The sequence below is a fragment of the Mastomys coucha genome, unplaced genomic scaffold (genome assembly GCF_008632895.1).
Source record: "Mastomys coucha isolate ucsf_1 unplaced genomic scaffold, UCSF_Mcou_1 pScaffold22, whole genome shotgun sequence".
Lineage (NCBI taxonomy): Eukaryota > Metazoa > Chordata > Mammalia > Rodentia > Muridae > Mastomys > Mastomys coucha.
The window spans coordinates 212,868,242-212,885,918 of record NW_022196905.1 but is presented as its reverse complement, the minus strand read 5'-3'; the positions used below and the strand labels follow the sequence as shown (position 1 = coordinate 212,885,918).

At 40.4% G+C, this 17,677-nt stretch overlaps 1 long non-coding RNA gene across 9 annotated transcripts in view; it reads right to left on the bottom strand.

Moving 5' to 3' along the window:
* LOC116069578 overlaps positions 1-17,677 on the bottom strand; it is a 315,340-nt gene that overhangs the window by 232,506 nt on the left and 65,157 nt on the right. For 7 of the 9 annotated variants that reach the window (XR_004110041.1, XR_004110048.1, XR_004110044.1 and 4 more), the window contains one exon: positions 15,299-15,355. The exons of the other annotated variants lie outside the window; for them this stretch is intronic. This is a non-coding gene — a long non-coding RNA (uncharacterized LOC116069578). The remainder of the gene's footprint in view (positions 1-15,298; positions 15,356-17,677) is intronic. 9 annotated transcript variants of the gene reach the window in all.

Genomic DNA, 17,677 nt, shown 5'->3' with positions numbered 1-17,677 from the left:
AAGTCATGCTATAACCTGGTTTATCTGGCTCCTGCCATTTGGGCAGGAGCACCTGGTATCTGTAACTGGGCCCATGGAAGGGGCAAACTGTGTGTTGATTGTCTTTCTCTGTGTTCTTGGACCTGGATGCCCACCAGTGGCTGAGTTGAGCTGTCTGCGTGGTGATTGTTTTTCCCTGTGTTTGTTGGTATCTCTTTCTTTGTTCTTGGACTTAGACTGATGACATTTTTTGGACATTGGACAGACTGAAAGAAAAGTTAGTTATTCTTTCCCAAGACCCACCTCACAGGTTCTTTCAGGAAGAAAGAAACATGGGAGGGGGGTCTGGACTTGAGAAAGTTTGAGTCTTCTAAGACCCTTCATCAGCGGACCAGTTACTCCAAGACACCCCTCCTCTAAACCTCCCTACCCTTGTCCCCATGGCCTCGCCAACGCCAGTACTGGTTTTGGGTTCCTCAGCCCATACAAGACTGGGGCCATTGCACTGCCCTTTACTGGAGGGAGGAGACCTGACAGCCACTTTCCCTAATACCATGGTGGCTCTCCCACTAAGGGCACATAGGCCTCTAAAAAATGGCAATCAGGCTATGCAATATTGGCCCTTATACAAGTGAAAGACTCAACTCTCACCCCCTTTTTCCAATGTGCTGGTTAATCTCTTTGAGACTATTTTATTTGTAATATAGGAAGCCAGAAAGAATACCCCCTCAGACACTAGGGGCACCATCGGTTGACTAGGCTGTCATGGACTGCAGGCTTTCCCTGATTAGGCCTGACTAGGATTTTAATATGGCAGAAGGTAAGGGGTACCTAAAGGCCCACCACCAGATTCCAATTGCAGGCCTCAAGGGGGCTGCATGATGACCCACAAATTTGGCCAAGATATGTGAGGTTAAGCAGAAACTGGATGAGTTATCTGCAGCCTTTCTAGAGACGTTCATAGAGGCATTCCGCCCATATACACCCTATGACCCCTGCAGTAAAGACCATAAAGCTATATAAAGTTACTGTGACAGTGGCTTTTGTAGACCAGGCTAGTAGAGATATCAGAAAAAATATTCAGAAGCTAGAAAGACAGGATAAGCCATTGAGAAATTTAGTGCAGGTTGCTGAGAAAATCTACCATTATAGGGAAACAGAGGAAGAGAAGGAACAAAGAAAGAGAAAAAAGAAAAGTGACAGGGAAAGAATCTAGAGAGTTGGGCTACAGTAGTTAGGGATAACAGAGAAAAGAGACTCCAACCAGAGAAAGACAGAAAAGCCCTTGAAAAGGACCAGCATGCATACTGCAAGGAGAGAGGCCACCAGCCTCGGGAGTGCCCTAACAAATGGAATCTGGGAGCAGGAAGTCCCAGGCCTTAGGAAAGGCACCCTCAAAGACAAAGGTCTTAACCTTGGGTAAAGACAGTGATTAGGGGAGACAGGGTTTGGACTCCCTCCCTGAACCCAGGGTAACGTTGAGAGTATAAGGGAAACTACTCAATTCCTGATGGACACAGGGACTCAACACTCAGTCCTCCAAACTGATGGCCCTGTTTCCAAGAAGAGATCTTGGGTCCAAAAGCTACTGACACTAAATTATATTTATGGACTACCCAAAGAATAGTGGATCTAGGGATGGGCTGGGTATTCCATTCATTTAGGGTCACTCTAGACTGTCCCTACACTCTGGTAGGGCAAGAGATACTCTCTGAAATATGGGCCCAGATACACTTCCTGTTGGCCCAAAAGGAAAGACCTCCCAGACTGACTCATACCAAAGGCTGAGGCTACCTGGTTTACAGACTGGAGCAGTTTTCTCCATAAAGGTCAGAGTTGAACAAGTGCTGCTGTGGTAGATGGCACAAATGTCATCTGGGCAGAACCTCTACCTACTGACACTTCTACCCCCTGGCATATCGACACAGAAAGTGGAGATAATTGCCCTCACAAAGGCCTTGGAACTTGGAACCAACAATAAAATCAGCATCCACATGGAGAGCTGGTATTCCTTTGCCACAGCCCATGTCCATGGGACTATATGCTGAGAAAGAGGACTGCTTACATCAGAGGAATCAAACAGGAAATGTTGAACCTCTTAGATGACCTAATGAAGCCAGCAACTGTGAGTATTATTCCCTGCTCAGGACATCAGAAGAAAAGAGACTCAGTGGCCTGGGATAATAACCAGACAGATCAAGTGGCTCTGCAGCAGCCTATCACAGTTATGGGTCTGCAGAAACACCTGCTAAAAAATGGGGCTGGACTAAGAGATGGCTTCAATTAAAATATATAGAAAAAAAAGGGCTCAAATTACTAGCCACCCTACCAACTATTACCAAGTGAAAGTAGAACAATGGCGCACACAAGAAGAAAGAACTATATTCCCCAGAAATCAAACAAAAGACTTACTAGGCCAAATGCACAGATGGACTCATTTATGAGATAAAAAGCTTGTCCAAGCAGTTAAGAGACCTAATGTATATACCTCAGATTCTGGGCCAGAAAGATAGTAGAACAGTGTAAATGCTTATGCAGCCAAGAGTAAACAGGGCAGAAGACCTAGGGGAGAACAGCCTGGAGTTTATTGGTAGGTCAATTTTACAGAAGTTAAGCCAGGAAAATATGGTTACAAACACCTTCTAGTGTTTATAGATGTTTTCCCTGGATGGGTTGAGACATTCCCCACCAAGCAGAAAACAGCTACCATGGTAGCTAAGAAGATACTAGAAGAAAAATTTCCAGAGATTTAGAGTGCCCAAGGTAATTACATTAGACAGTTGTCCTGCTTTTGTCTCTTAAGTTAAGTCAAGGATTGGCAGAGATATTGGGAACTCAGGGTAGGTAAAGAGATCTTGACTAAATTGACATTGGAGACTGGCTTGGACTGGTTGGTACCTCCCCTTGGCCCTGAACACCCCCTATCATTTTAACCTGACTCCTTTTGAGATCCTGCATGGGATAGCCACTCCTTTGACCCCAGCTCTTGATCCCCACAAAGTGACTTTTCAGACTGACAAGCATTTTATGGTTCGATTATAAGCTTTCCAGATCAGCCATCTGAAATTGTGGCCTAAACTTAGTGCCCTATATAAGGTAAGTACCCCAGAGGTTCCACATAAATACCAAGTTAGAGATTAGATATATGTTAAGAGACATTGTGCTGAACACTTAGAAGCAAAGTGGAAAGGGCTGTTCCTGGTGTTGTTGACCACCCCAACCTTCATTAAAGCAAATAGAGTAACTGCCTGGGTTCACCTCAGGTCAGCACCTGTGCTTGATGCCAACTAAATAGCAACCAAACACCCAAGCAACCCACTTCTGCAAGGCCAGAGAAACCACATGATGGCTATGGTGTATCTTCCAGCTCTGAGCCTCAGCAGCCCCCACAACCCTAGCAGGGTGACTTGGGAGGTGCTCTCAGCCACTGGTGATGTGGCTTGGTCCACTACCCAAATTGTGTCTAGTGGCCGGACCCTGTCTTTGATCTCTGTGATTTTGTGGTGGGCCTTGACTTCTAGGGTATCACTGCCCTGGAGACACAGGGAGAGCTTACATGAATGTGGGAGACAAAGGACTTGTAAATCTAAACTGTGTCCCAAAAGTGGCCTTAGAGGGTGAGGCTTAGGTATGGACACCCAAAATTGTAAAGTGTCCTGCAAAAAAATCCCATATATGTGTGCCCCCGAGATAAGAGAAGCTAGCAGCAGGCCCATCAGTGTTAGGGGAGCAATCATTTCTTCTATGCTACCTGGGAGTGTGAAACATTGAAAAACACATACTGGAGACCATTCGGGGGTAGTTAAAGATTCAATGGCCGAGGTGAGAGAAGGATTAGCCAAGCAAAAGAGAGAGAGAGAGAGAGAAAATAGAGTCAGAACTGGTTCGAGTCTTGATTTAACTTCTCCCCTTGATTAACCACCCTCATATCCACCTTGTTAGGACCCCTAATTGTTTTTCTGCTATTGTTGACTTTTGGCCCCTACATTTTTAACTGCTTGGTTGCTTTTGTTAGAGAGCACATAGGTACAGTACAGCTAGTGATCTTAAAGCAGAAGATACAAAGAACCAGATACAGAAGACCAGGAGTATGAATTATCAGAACCATCAATAACTTCAATATTGAAGCTTACACAAAGAAAAGGGGTGAATGAAGAAGTCAGGTCAGCCATTAGAAAATTCTACCAGACCCCTCTCCTTGTAGAAGTAAAATGTCATAAAGAACATAGGCACCCCTCCCCTCTGGAAGGGAGGGGCTAATTACATTCCTCAGACCACAGGGAGGAGGGATGGACTACTGAAGCTTGTAGACACATTCTGAGACTTTTGACCATCCACCTCATTGCTCCATGTGGTTCACTTAGTGGGTCCCAGGTAACCTAGGCTCAACAGAGTCTTAGAAGAAAGAGAGAGAGAGAGAGAGAGAGAGAGAGAGAGAGAGAGAGAGAGAGAGAGAGAGCTAGCGAGAGGAAGTGAGGCTGCCCATACAGCTACCTTGCTGTCAGCAGAGCTTAATGGCCCATTCTAGTGAAAGAATAAAAGACCAGAATACTGACTTAAATGTGAATAGTGAAGTCCCAACATAGAAGGTTTCACAGAGGAACTGGACTCAAAGCTGTTCATGTTCTCACTATGGCAAAGAATTTGCGTACATTCCTTATGTGTTCTGAGAACTTAAAAGAGAAATTTCAAGACAGCATAATATCCATGTGGTGGATTGGTTATTGTAATTGCTTTTAGTCACATTTAGAATGTGAAAGAAGGGGACCAAAAACATTTTAAAAATATATAGTCTAATGAGAAAAGTAGTTTGAGTGGACTTCAGTTTTCATGCACGTGGGTGCAGGGAAAGCCTTAGCCATTCATGAGAAATCTGTTGTTTCACACTGAAACAGTAGGAAAGATACCTTGATGGTCTCATTTTTGACAGTAGAAAGAATGTGATGTGCTATTTCATACTCCTGCAATCATGTTATCCCTGGTCATTGTGGACTATGTTACCTAAAATTGTGAGCGAAAATAAATCCTTACTTCCTTAAGTTGATATTATATGATATTTTTGACCCAATGAGAAACTACACTTGTGGTGATTTGAATATGCTTGGCCTATCTAGGAGGTGTGGCTCTGTTGAAATAGGTATGGCTTTATTGGAGGAAGTGTGCCACCCTGTAGGCAGCTTTGGTCTCCTCCTATGCTCAGACCCTGCCAAAAATGGATAAGACTTTCTTCTTGGGTACCTGTAGAGGCCAGTCTCCCTCTGGCTGCCTAAAGATCAAGATGTAGAGCTCTCAGCTCCTTCTTCAGCACCATGTCTACCTATAGGCTGCCATGTTCCTCGCCATAATGGTAATAGTCTGAAACTCTGAAATTGTAAGCCAGCTCCAATTAAATGTTTTCCTTTATAAGAGTTGCCTTTGTCATGGTGTCACTTTACAGCAATAAAACCCTAAATAAGACAGAAGTTAATACCAGGGGCAAGGTATTGGTATAATAGGCCTGACCATGTTTTTGTTTGGGACTTTGATTTTGTAAAGCAGTGGAATGCTTTACATGGGGCTTAATGGACTATTCTAATAGGAATATGGAAGACATTGGTGCTAAGGGTGATTTGAATTATGCAGACTTGCTTAAGAGGTTTCAGAGAAGAGAAAATTTAATGTACTTCCTAGGGATAGTTCTTGTGATATTGTGGTGAAGAATGTGGCTGTTTTTTGCCATTGTCCAAAGACTCTGCCTGAAGCTAAGGTGAAGAGATTTTCATTTAATTGCTTTGACACAGGAAGTCTCAAAAAAGCCTAGTTTAGAGTTTATTCTGTGGTTAACTTTCATGAGGAGTATTCTGATCAAACACAGTAAGCTTAGAAAGGACAAATATAAAATGTATGATTGAAAGACTAAAGAAGAAATGGGAAATGGCATGGAGCTAAATTCTGTGTTCAAGGATCGTTAGTGGAATGAAAGCAGTGGTGGCTTCTGTGCAAGCCCTCACCCAGCTAAGCTTATCGTTTATGCATTTGCAGTTGAACAAGGAGTAGTTCTATTATGTTATGGATTATTATGAACTGGTTACCGTTTTCATTTGGTTATAAGAAGAGTATGATTCTGTGTCCAATCGATGAGGGGAAGCTTGTGATAGCTGTTCATGGTTGTCAACCTGACTGTACCTGAATGAACTATAATCCAGAACTTATAAAGATCTTGTGAAAAGGTAACGAAATGCTTAGGTACAGATGTGGCAGTACCTACCTTTAATTCCAGTACTCAGAAGACAGAGGCATTAAGATTTGGAATTCACATAAGTCTACAGAGCAAGTTCCAGGATAGCCAAGTTAGGTAGTGAAGAAGTTGGAAAACAGAAAGTTGGTAATAATGTAATAGAAGGAGGCCATATTCCAGCCCCAGTAAACAGCTGAACTCAGCAACTTCAGCCATGTGGCTCTGACTTTAGAGTCAACAGTAGAAGGGGTTACTGGGACAGTTAAAGATGGTTAAATGGAGCTAAGAACTAGTAGTGATTAAGAAGAGAGCAGCATCACTGAGGTGAATTCTTCTGGGAATTATGGGAAGTTTATTATTATTATTATTATTATTATTATTATTATTATTATTATTATTATTATTTTGAGTACAAAGAAGCTGTGTTCCAGAGATAGACATCATGCCTATAGTCAGACTTGGTAACATGTAAATATCATCCAAATAGTACTATTTTAAAAGACATGGAAGGGGTCATGGGAAACAACTTAGGCTTGACACTGTGAGAGCCAGGAAAGGCATTGAGGAAAATGAAGCCTCAGTTGCAGTTGATAGCCCAGGACTGAGGAGGTCATCAAAGAAGATGAGATTTGGCACCATGAAGAGAGCCTATTGGTAAAGTATAGTTGTAGTAGAAGATCCCAGTGTACTGGAGATGCCAGTATTGTGAGATGGACACCAAGAACAGCAGCAGCAGTGGAGTGGAGTCAACCACAGCCTATAGTGCTACAGAGGGAGGAGTTGGAGAAGTGACCCTCCTTTAGAAGAGTCCAAAAGATCATGTGTGGACCCCAGATACTAGAACAAGAAGCTGTGAAGTTGAAATTTCCTTGATATTAGAGATGGGAAAGCTGTGGGATACCTGATGAGGAAAGCTGCTAGCAGGGAGTGGAACCAGCACAGGAGAAAGAATTGTGTTGCAGTTGACAAAGCTGAAAGGAGTTGGACATCAGACATGTAGATACAGGTTTGGAATTTGCCCAGCTGGTTTTTGATATTGCTTTGGTCAAGTATTTCCTCACTATGACATTTTGGAATGGTAATATATATCCTGTGATGTTGGAAGTATGTGATCTGCTTTTCGATTTTATAGGGGAATATAGTTAGGATATTGCATGAATATCAGAAAAGACTGGACTTTTAAACATTGTTAAGACTGTGGTAGACTATGGGACTTTTAGATTAGACAAAATGTATTTTGCATTATGGTACTGGTATTTGCATTACTGGTACATATAACTAGTCTATAGCCCCATAGACTCATGTGTTTGAACAAACCCATGAGGACTAGGGAGTGGAATGTGGTAGTTTAAATATTCTTGGTCCATGGGAAGTAGCACTATTAGGATGTGTGACCTTGTTGGAATAGCTGTGGCCCTGTGGAGAAAGTTTGTCACTATGCAGGCAGGCTTTGAGGGCTCCTCCTATGTTCAGGTTTTGCCTAGTGAGATTAAGACCATGCTCCTGGGTGCCTGCAAAGAGAGTTTCCTTCTGGTTGCCTTTAGATCAAAATGTAGAACTTTCAACTCCTTCTTCAGTACAGTGTCTACCTGCATGCTACCATGTTTCTTACTATGATGATTATGGACTGAACCTCTGAAACTATAAGCCAGCCCCAATTAAATGGTTTCCTTTATAAGAAGTGCCTTGGTTATGGTGTCTCTTCATAGCAATAAAACCCTAACTACAACATCAATGTATATATTAGATAGTGAATAACTGGGTAATTATCACATTAAACTGCTATCATTGGTTTGCCTTAAATATGTTCAAAATAATTTTCTTTTGAATATATTTCTTGTTATCTCATGAATTTGAAAAACATTAGTCAAAATAATTTAAATTAATTTAAGACTTAATAATTTAATTTTATGTGATTGGTGTTTTGCCTGCATGTGCATATATGGATCATTTGTGTAGGAGGTATTCATGGAGGTCGTAAGAGGTCATTCGATCCCATGGGACTGAAGTTATGAGTGGTTATCAGATGCCATGGGGGTACTAGGAATCCCTGCAAGAGAATCAAGTGCACTTAATTGCTGAGCCCTCTCTTCACTTCCTAATTAAAGGTTTTAAAGTGCCCCAAACCTTGACAGACTCCCCCAAAGAAATAGATAGACAGAAAGTAAAAATTTAAAAGGAACTTTGTGCTACATGACAAAGTGTGGTTCTGTGACAGGCAGCTTGGCTCCCTGTTGAGTTAAGGCTTAAAGCCCTAGAAAGCATGAAGGGATGGTAGGTGCTTCACCTGAGTCCCTGGCACCAGAACCCTGACACTAGCCACAGCCCCCCATAGATTTGTGGCCATCAGTCATAAAAGGGCACTGCCCCAACTCCTCCATAGAGGATATGAACTATGGTTGCATAGGCTCAAGACAGATCTCCATACCAATGAGGTATCTAAAGACCTGGAGGGCTGAGTCAATAAGCTTTCCTTCCCAGACATTCCTCCCTGCAAAAGGTATTTATCCTCAGGCCTACTCTGAGAAGGGTAGTATGTTTTTACTCATCCACTTTCCATCATGACAATAAATGTCTTAAAATGATGGAGTGCCTCTTTTCATCAGGATCTACCTTGGGGAGCCATGGAGAAGGCCTTTGCCTATAGAGTCGCTGACTAATCTCCCATAGAAGGCTTATCTGTGCTCCCGACCACAGCCACCACCAAGCCAAGCTCCATCAAGCCAACGGCTCTCTCAGGGGACCAGCAGGAGTAGCCCTCTGCTCCCTGGCCCTGGGTTAGATCCAGCCCACGTGCCCCAACTCTGTTCTCAGCCCTTCACAGCTTCCAGCAGCAAGCACCTGGGTGTCCCAGAGCCAGCCTGAGATGGCCCTGGTCTTGTCACAGACCTGGGGAACCCCAAGCCAACTGCAGCTGTCCTGTACCTCAGACTGTGCTTCACCACCCCTAAAGCCATGTCCCGCGGCTTCCCTATAGTGACAGTGTGGGGAAAGCATGGTCAACTCCCAGTGTCCCACCTCCTCACTGGCTGTGCCCTGTGATGGAACAGATGTGGGACTCCATAACCCTACAACAAAGAAAATAAATTAAAACAACAATGAGGCACTCAAATTGTGTATTACTACACACTTGAATTACACACATTCAGGACACTGAAAATTACAAATGTCAGTGATCATAAAAAGCATCAGGAACTCCCATTCATCACTGCTGGGAATACAAATATGGTCCAGTCACTGCACAAAAAAGTTTGGCTGTTTCTTCCAAACTGAGCTTTCCTTGCTCTATCATATGCAGGAGTCATCCTTTTGGGTATTTGCTCCAACGTTTTGAAAAATTATATCTAAACAACAATGTTTACACTAGGTTTATTTATAATTGCCCATGTCTGAAAGCCAAGAAGATGTTCTTCAGAAAGTGATGAAGTGTGGTGCATCTAGACAATGGGCAATTATTCAGAGTCAAGAAGAAATGTGTTCTCATACCATGAAACGTCAGGAGAGAAATTTAAATACATATCTCTAGGCTGAAGAAACAAATCAGAAAAACCTGCAATTTGCGTGGTTTCTACTCTGAGACATTCCAGAAAACCACCACAGTGAAATCAGAAAGCCACTCAGTGGCTGACAGGGTAGTAGAGAGGAAGAGATAAATAGGCAGGAAACATAGGTTTCCAGGATATCCAGGGTAGTGAAAACTCTCTCTCTGTCTATCCTGTCTCTCTGTCTGTCTGTCTGTCTGTCTGTCTGTCTGTCTGTCTGTCTCTGTCTCTGTCTCTGTCTCTGTCTCTCTCTCTCTCTCTCTCTCTCTGTGTGTGTGTGTGTGTATATGTATATGTTACAAAGCACAGAGTGTGACTGACAAAAAAAGAAGACAGGCATCATAGAAATTAGATGAAATTATTGAAAGGAGAAATTTAAAGGAGGTTTTAAAGAGAGGCTATGTACATTTTTGAAATGGGATGGGTATTTGGAAATTGCTCAGGACACAGTCTTGAGTGTAAAAGAGATAAAACACACCAGGCACAGAGACCATAATGAGAAATTTGCAAAAGGCATTTGATCAGATCTCTAGGGATGAAATTAAAAGAATGTTTGTAAAGTCTTTTACCAAATTCCCATGTTTTTCAGAACTCTTTTTCTGAGAAAGAAATCAGGGGACTAAAACCCTTTATAATATCCATAAATAACATGAAATATCTTGGGGTAACTCTAACCAAAGAAATGAAGGACCTGTATAATAAAGACTTCAAGTCTTTGATAAAGAAATTGAAGAATGTATCAGAAGATGGAAAGATCTTTCATGCTCATGATGTGGTAGGATTAACATATTAAACATGGCCATCCTACCAAAAGCAATCTACAGATTCAATTCAATCACCATCTAAATTCCAACATAATTCTTACAGACATTGAAAGAATAACATTCAACTTTCTATGGGAAAAATAAAGAGGATAACTTAAATAATGCTACAGAATAAAAGAACTTCTGGATATTCCTTATTTCAAGCTGTAATAAAGAGCTATAGTAATAAAATCCACATAGAATTGGCAAAAGCCAAGGCAAAAACGAAAACAAATAAGCAAACAAAACAGACATGTTGGTCAATGGAATTGAATCTAAGATTCAAATATAAATTCCCACGCCTATGGATACCTGATATTTGATAAAGAAGCCAGAAATACACAACAAGAAAAAAAAAAAAAACAAAACAAAACCAAATACCACAAAACCATTTTCAACAATTTTCAATGGTGCTAGTCTAACTAGATGTCTGCATATAGAAAAATTCAAATAGATCTTTATCTACCTCCCTGCACAAAACTCAAGTCCTAGTGGATCAAAGATTTCAACATAAAACCAGATATACTGAGCCTTGAATGTTTTGGCACAGGAGACAACTTACTACAAGAATCACCAATAGTGCAGGCACTAACATCAACAATTAATAAATGGGACCTCATGGAACAGAAAAGAATCTGTAAGGTAAAGAACACCATCAATAGTACAAAATGGGAGGCCACAGAATGGGAAAAGGTTTCATCAATTCCACATCTGACGTATGGCTAATATACTAAATAAAGAAAGAGTTCAAGAAACTAGATAATAACAAACCAAATAATCCAATTTAAAAAAATGGGGTAGCTATCTAAACAGAGAATCCCAAATGACTGAGAAACTCTTTAAGAAATGTTCAACATCCTTAGCCATTAGGGAGATACAAATCAAAACTACTTTGAGAGTCCATCTTACACTCATCAAAATGGCTAACATAAAAAACACAAGTGACAGCCCATGCTGGCAAGAATGTGGGACAAGGGGAACACTCCTCTATTGTTGGTGGGAGTGCTAATGTGTACAGCCAGTTTGTAAATCAATTTGGCAGTTTCTCAGAAAATTGGAAATTGATTTACCTCAAAAACCCAGCTAATATTATTCCTGGATATATCTAAAGAATAGGTTGGTTACTCTACCACACTGGCATTTACTCAACTATGTAAATATTAGTTTTTAGTCATAATAACCAGAAACTGGAAACAATCAAGTTGTCTCTTGACTAAAAGAATGGATAAAGAAAATATGGTACATTTACATAGCGGAACATTACTCTACTGTCAAAAAGCAATAACATAATGAAATTTGTAGGCAAATGAATTGAACTAGAAAAAATCATCTAGAGAAATGTAACCCAGACAGAAAGACAAACATGATATATAGTCAATTATAAGTGGATATTGGCTGTAAAGTAAAGGATAATCGTGCTATAATCCATAGATCCAGAGAGGCTAAGCAACAAGGAGAGCTCTAGGGGAAATGAATGGTGTCTCCTGGGAGAGACAAAAAATAGAGTTTCTGGGTTGACTGGGGGTTAGTGGGGTTGGAAACAGAAGGGGTCAAGTGCAATGGAAACTTCATAGAATCTATGAGAGTAACTGTATAAAAACTAATAATGGGTGGCATGGATCCTGTATTGTCCATATTCTGTTACCATGAAGGCCTCAAGTGGTTTGAGACAATAACCAAGCCACAAAACCTTTTACCTACAGTTTGCTCTGCCTGCACAATATTCTGAGAGGAGAGTCTAGCATAATCATCACAAGAAAGACCAGAGAGACTTCATCTAGCAACTGATGGGAACAGATGCAGAATCCCACAGCCAACCATTAGGCAGAGCTTGGAGAACCTTACAGAGGAGGGAGAAGAACCAGAGATGTCCATAGTTACCATAAGAACAGGGTCTACAGAATCTACTGATTGGTATGTACTCTTGGGGACTCACAGAAATATAGTTAAGTAGCTGTTCTTGTAGAATTTCTATCAGTAAGAGGCAGAGCTGTCTCTGTGTCTTTTATCTGCTTGAGGGACCATTCTCCTACTGGGTTGCCTCATCCAGCCTTGCTGTGATGCTAAAAGTCTAGAATGGATTGTTGAGTTGATACATGTAGCCAGGATCACTTCTGGGTCCTGAGGATTCCCAACCTCATTGCAGTCTAATTACTATATGACCCCCATCTGTAATTTTTGGAAGAATTGGCTAATGGCTTTCAAGGTGATTTTAATCCATGTTCCAAGGCCAAGACCAATTTATATTGGGCTAAGAATGAACTGTTTTCTTGTCTCAAAAAAATGAAATTATGTAAATGATGATGTAGCAATTATTGAATTTACAGTGAATGAGGATTTTCCTCAATTGTTGAAGGAATCATATGAATCATATTTTCAGATTTAGGAAACACAAAGAACTACAAAAAGGAGACATGAAATAAAATCCACTAACTTAATGTCAAAATTGCACTCTAGGAAGAAGAAATTTGGGGCAGAAGAAAGATTTAAAAATCAGAAGGGACAGAACACAAGGCAACAGATAAATACTGTCTAGATTTTAGTGTTGTTTGTGTGGAACTATAATAAATTTTAGCTACTTCAGAAGATGTTATAAAGAAGCAGGAAAAAATACTAGGCAATAAAAATAATACAGTTTGTGACTATGACTTTTCGCTATTTCCTATGTAGTTCTGGGGGATAAAAACTTAATTTGTGTGCAAATTATATAAAATAAAAAGAAAAAATTATTTGAGAAATTACAAACTTCAGGAAAGAGGTTAGTAGATACAAACTAAATAAAGTAGAATGCAAACAAGGTAGATGTAAATACAGATATGTTTATATATTTGTATTTAAAATCTTATTGTTATGGATTGACTTTTATCCTCCCAAATCTATACATGGAAATTCTAACTCTCAATTCCTCAGAATTAAATTTTATTTAGATATAGTGCCACTGTCCATATAATTAGTATCAGGACATGATGGAATGGACAGGTCCCTAATACAGTGTGACCGGTGTGTATATATACATGATCTACATAGGAGACCTCCATGACAAGATGAAGTCATGAATAGATTCCTCCAAGCAGAACCAACTCTGCCAGGGCCCTGACCTCGAACCTTCAGCTCAGAGAACTGTGAGAATGTAAATTTCTGTTTCCATTCTGTGATACTTTGTTATGGGAGTGCTATCAAAAACATTTGATTAATTTTATTTAATGAGATATGCCTATAAGAAAATGATAGGTAAATATTAAGTAACATTGAGGAGTTACTTAGGAAGAAGACATATCAGGTAAATTCTAGAGAAAAGAAATGTGATGCCCCATAGCAATATCAGAATAAAAACAAAACTTCACTTATTTATGCACTCATCATTTCTATTTTCATTTTTGGGGATATGGTCTCCCTAGTTCAGGCTGGCCTAGAATTGCTAAGGTTAGGCTTGAATATAGAAGATCATTTTGTCTTTATCTTTCAGTGCCTGGATAATAGGAATGAAGTACCATGTCTGGCATCAAAATTAATGTTAAACCCAAAGCTTTGTAGTGATAACAATGGATCATGATATGATGTTAATAATCAGCTTCACAGGAAAATATGGCAATTTTGAACTCATATGTATGATATATATATATGCATATATATATATATATATATATATATATATATATACTTTTTATACAGATATACATATGCATACACATACATTGAATTTAAAATGAGAAATAGTGTGCTGGGTAGTTTTATGTCTAACTGATAAAAGCTAAAGTCATCAGAGGAGAGAGAACCTCAATTGAGAAAATGTTTTCATAAGTTTGGGTTCTAGGCACATTTGTAGGACAAGTTTTAAATCAGTGATTGATGCAGGAGGGCCCAGCCTGTTGTGGATAGGGACATCATTGGAGTGGTGATTCTGAATTCTAGAAGAAAACAGACTAAGCAAGCATGAAGAGCAAGCCAGTAAGCAGGACTCCTCTACATGCTCTCCACATGCCCACATATATACACAAACACACAATAAAATGAATTAAAGTGTATTAAAAATTTCAAGAAAAAATGTAGAATAAAGTACAGTAAAAATAATGAAATAATAACTGAGGAAGCAATGAAGCTGAAATAAACAACAATAAAATATCAAGCAAATTTAAAACAAAAAATCAAATTAGATTTTTCTTTACAAACTAATAAAGTAGGTGAATTGATAAGGTAAAGTAGCATGATTTATTCAGAAAGCAAAATATAAGGTTCAAGTCAATAGTCTGCGTGAGTATTGAGCAGAAAAAGAGGACATATCCATTAGATAAATAAGATTCAGAAGAAAAGTAAAAGAATGCTATTTTTAAAATGTGAGGTATAGAGATTTGGAAGTTTGAAGTGAATTAACAATTTTAGAACATTTTCTTAAATGCAAATAAAACACAACTGAAACTGTAACTATTTCATCCATAAAGAATGGGGACTGGAAAGATATTGCAGTGGTTAAGAGCCCTTGCTGCTCTCGCAGAGGAGCTGTTCTCAGCACCCATATGGTGGTCACACCTTTTCATTACACCAGTTTCAGGGAATTAGATGACCTCTTTTGGCTTCAAGGAGCACCTATACTCTCTCCCCCATCTCCCTTCCCCTACCCATCCTTTCTGTCTCTGCCCCCTGTGACACACACCATTACCATTAAAAGATACCATGAAAACAATTAGATAAGAGTTAAACGTGTATCACCAAAAGGGAGCTGCAGTGAGTTCTACCAGGGATGTTATAGGAACACTTACAGAAGGTTAAGCAGTTTGAATGATGTTGCCACCAATGGCCATGGGTTACATGGGGAGCTGTGAGAGAAGAATAAAATGAGACCAAGATGAGTTTCTGATCAAGGCCCAATGTTTACTTAGTAGCTTGATTATATGAAGGGAGGGGACCCATCCCCCTTGATGTCAGGATCTGTTGCCTCATCAGCGTTGGAAGGCTCCACCCCAGGTGGCAGAGAAAGGTCTGAACCAGCCTGCTTCAGGCTAGGGGGGGGAAGGCACAGAATGAAATATAGCCAGCCTTAGTTTGGAGGATGATAACTAATGCTAATCTTTATCTGCTAATACCAGATGACATGGGAACATAAGGGTTCTTTGGAAAGTCAGTTGTGTTGGAAGTGTTTTTCTGGGGCAAACACGAGAAAGAGTGTTTTCCTGAAGTGGACACCGGTGAAAAGTTGCCTTAGTGAAGGAGTGTTTTGGTGAAGCAGACACTGGAGAAGAGATGTTCTCCTAAAGCAAGCACAAGAAAGGACATGTGATGAGGGATTCTTTGCTAACAACTGGTCTTACATTGTGTAGTTAAGCTCTATTTGTTGGGACTCCATAGGAAGAAATGCACCAAAAAACTTCTGGTGGCATGCTGGTTTCTTGTTGCTTCTGCTGATTAGTAGAGTGATGTCAGCAAATACAGATGCATGTGCTAAGGCAAGACACATGGAGGACCTGTGGTGTTTGGAGAGTATAAAAAGCACTCATTGGACAGTGATGGAGGCTGAGCTAAAGATTGCATATAAAGCTAGCTGTGCAATGATTGTTGGTCTCCTGTCTTTGCTTTGCTGAGAAAGGCACAGACAAAATCTTTTCTGGTCCTCTTCTTGGTCCCTCCTGCTGACTTGTGCCAAGGCTGAAGCCTGGCTGTCTCTGGTAAGTAGGGCCATGGATACTGATTTGTGTTTTCTATACGAACTCTACCAAGCTAGACTGCTGGTGTACCTGTGAAATGTTTGAGAGTGGATCGAGATTCCACTGCTAACCTGAGAATTGAACTATCACTTGACAAGGCAGACAGGAGTTGCTCCAAAGAAACATTTCTCAACCAGGCCAGCCCTCCACCTGCTACCCTGTATCCTTTCTTTTCCACTGTCTCTGGTGGGTGGTGGACTAGCAGAGGAGTTAAAGTGTTTAAGAACTACCATTAAAAATAGGTTTTGAAAAAAATTAAAGTTATAATCAGACAATAATTCTTGAAAACATAATTATAAGTCAATCAAACATATGAATATACAAGCTAATAATGACTACAACAGCTTAATGAGTGAAACATTGTAGTTCCTCACTTGTTCACTCTATATACACACATAATTATGAGGAATTTAAGTTTATTTTTAAAAATAAGGGTGTTTAACTATACATAATCCAGTATTGCAATTCATAATATTAAAAGATTATGGAGAAAAAATATGTGATGAGTCATTAGGGAACAAAAACTATTGTTAAAATTTAACTCTGATTAAGGAGAAACCTTTTGGTGGTTAAGTGAGAAGGGAGCATACGTAGTTCTGCAAAGTATATATGAAAAGCCTATGGAAAATGCCCCAGGGAAGGGGCCGAGCAGAATCCTTCCTTATGATGTTAGAAACATGGCAAGGCTGCCTGTTTCTATTGCTTTTACAAGAAGCTTTGCTGGTATGTGACATTGTTCTATTGGTAATGGGTACCACTATGCAAATGAGGTTCCCAAAACTGTGCAGATCTTAATTAGCATAATAGACAAGAATCCAAAAGTGGGACTCAGGCAGTACTAGCCAGGAGGCACAGACCTCAGAAGTGGCAGGGCAGCTAGAACAGGATCCTTTCTGCCTCCATCTACACTTAGGAGGGACAGCAGATCCGCAGCCATCTCTACCCCTCCCCCACATCTCCCACCCCAGCAAGCAGAGATCTTGTCTCTGGGAGTGTTCTTTAAGGTACTCAGGAGGGACAGCAGATCCACAGCCCTTTCTGTACTTTTCCCACAAGCTGAGAGTCTGTCTTCAGGGTGTGCTCTGACCCCAGGACTCAGGAGGGACAACTGATCCACAGCCTTCTGCACATGGATCTTACCAGAGGAGAGCTGATCTCCCAGAATTGCCAACACAGTCTTACAGACCCATAGGAAGAACAAGCTCCAGCCAGAGACAACAGGAACATCTAACACCAGAGATCAACAGATGGTGAAAGACAAATTCAAGAATCTTACCAAGAGAAACCAAGACTACTTGGCTTCATCAGAACCTAATACTCCCAAGTAAGCAAGTCCTGGATATCCCAAAACACCGGAAAAGCAAGATTTGGATCTAAAATCATATCTCACGATGGTGATAGAGGAATTTAAGAAGGACATGAACAACTCCCTTAAAG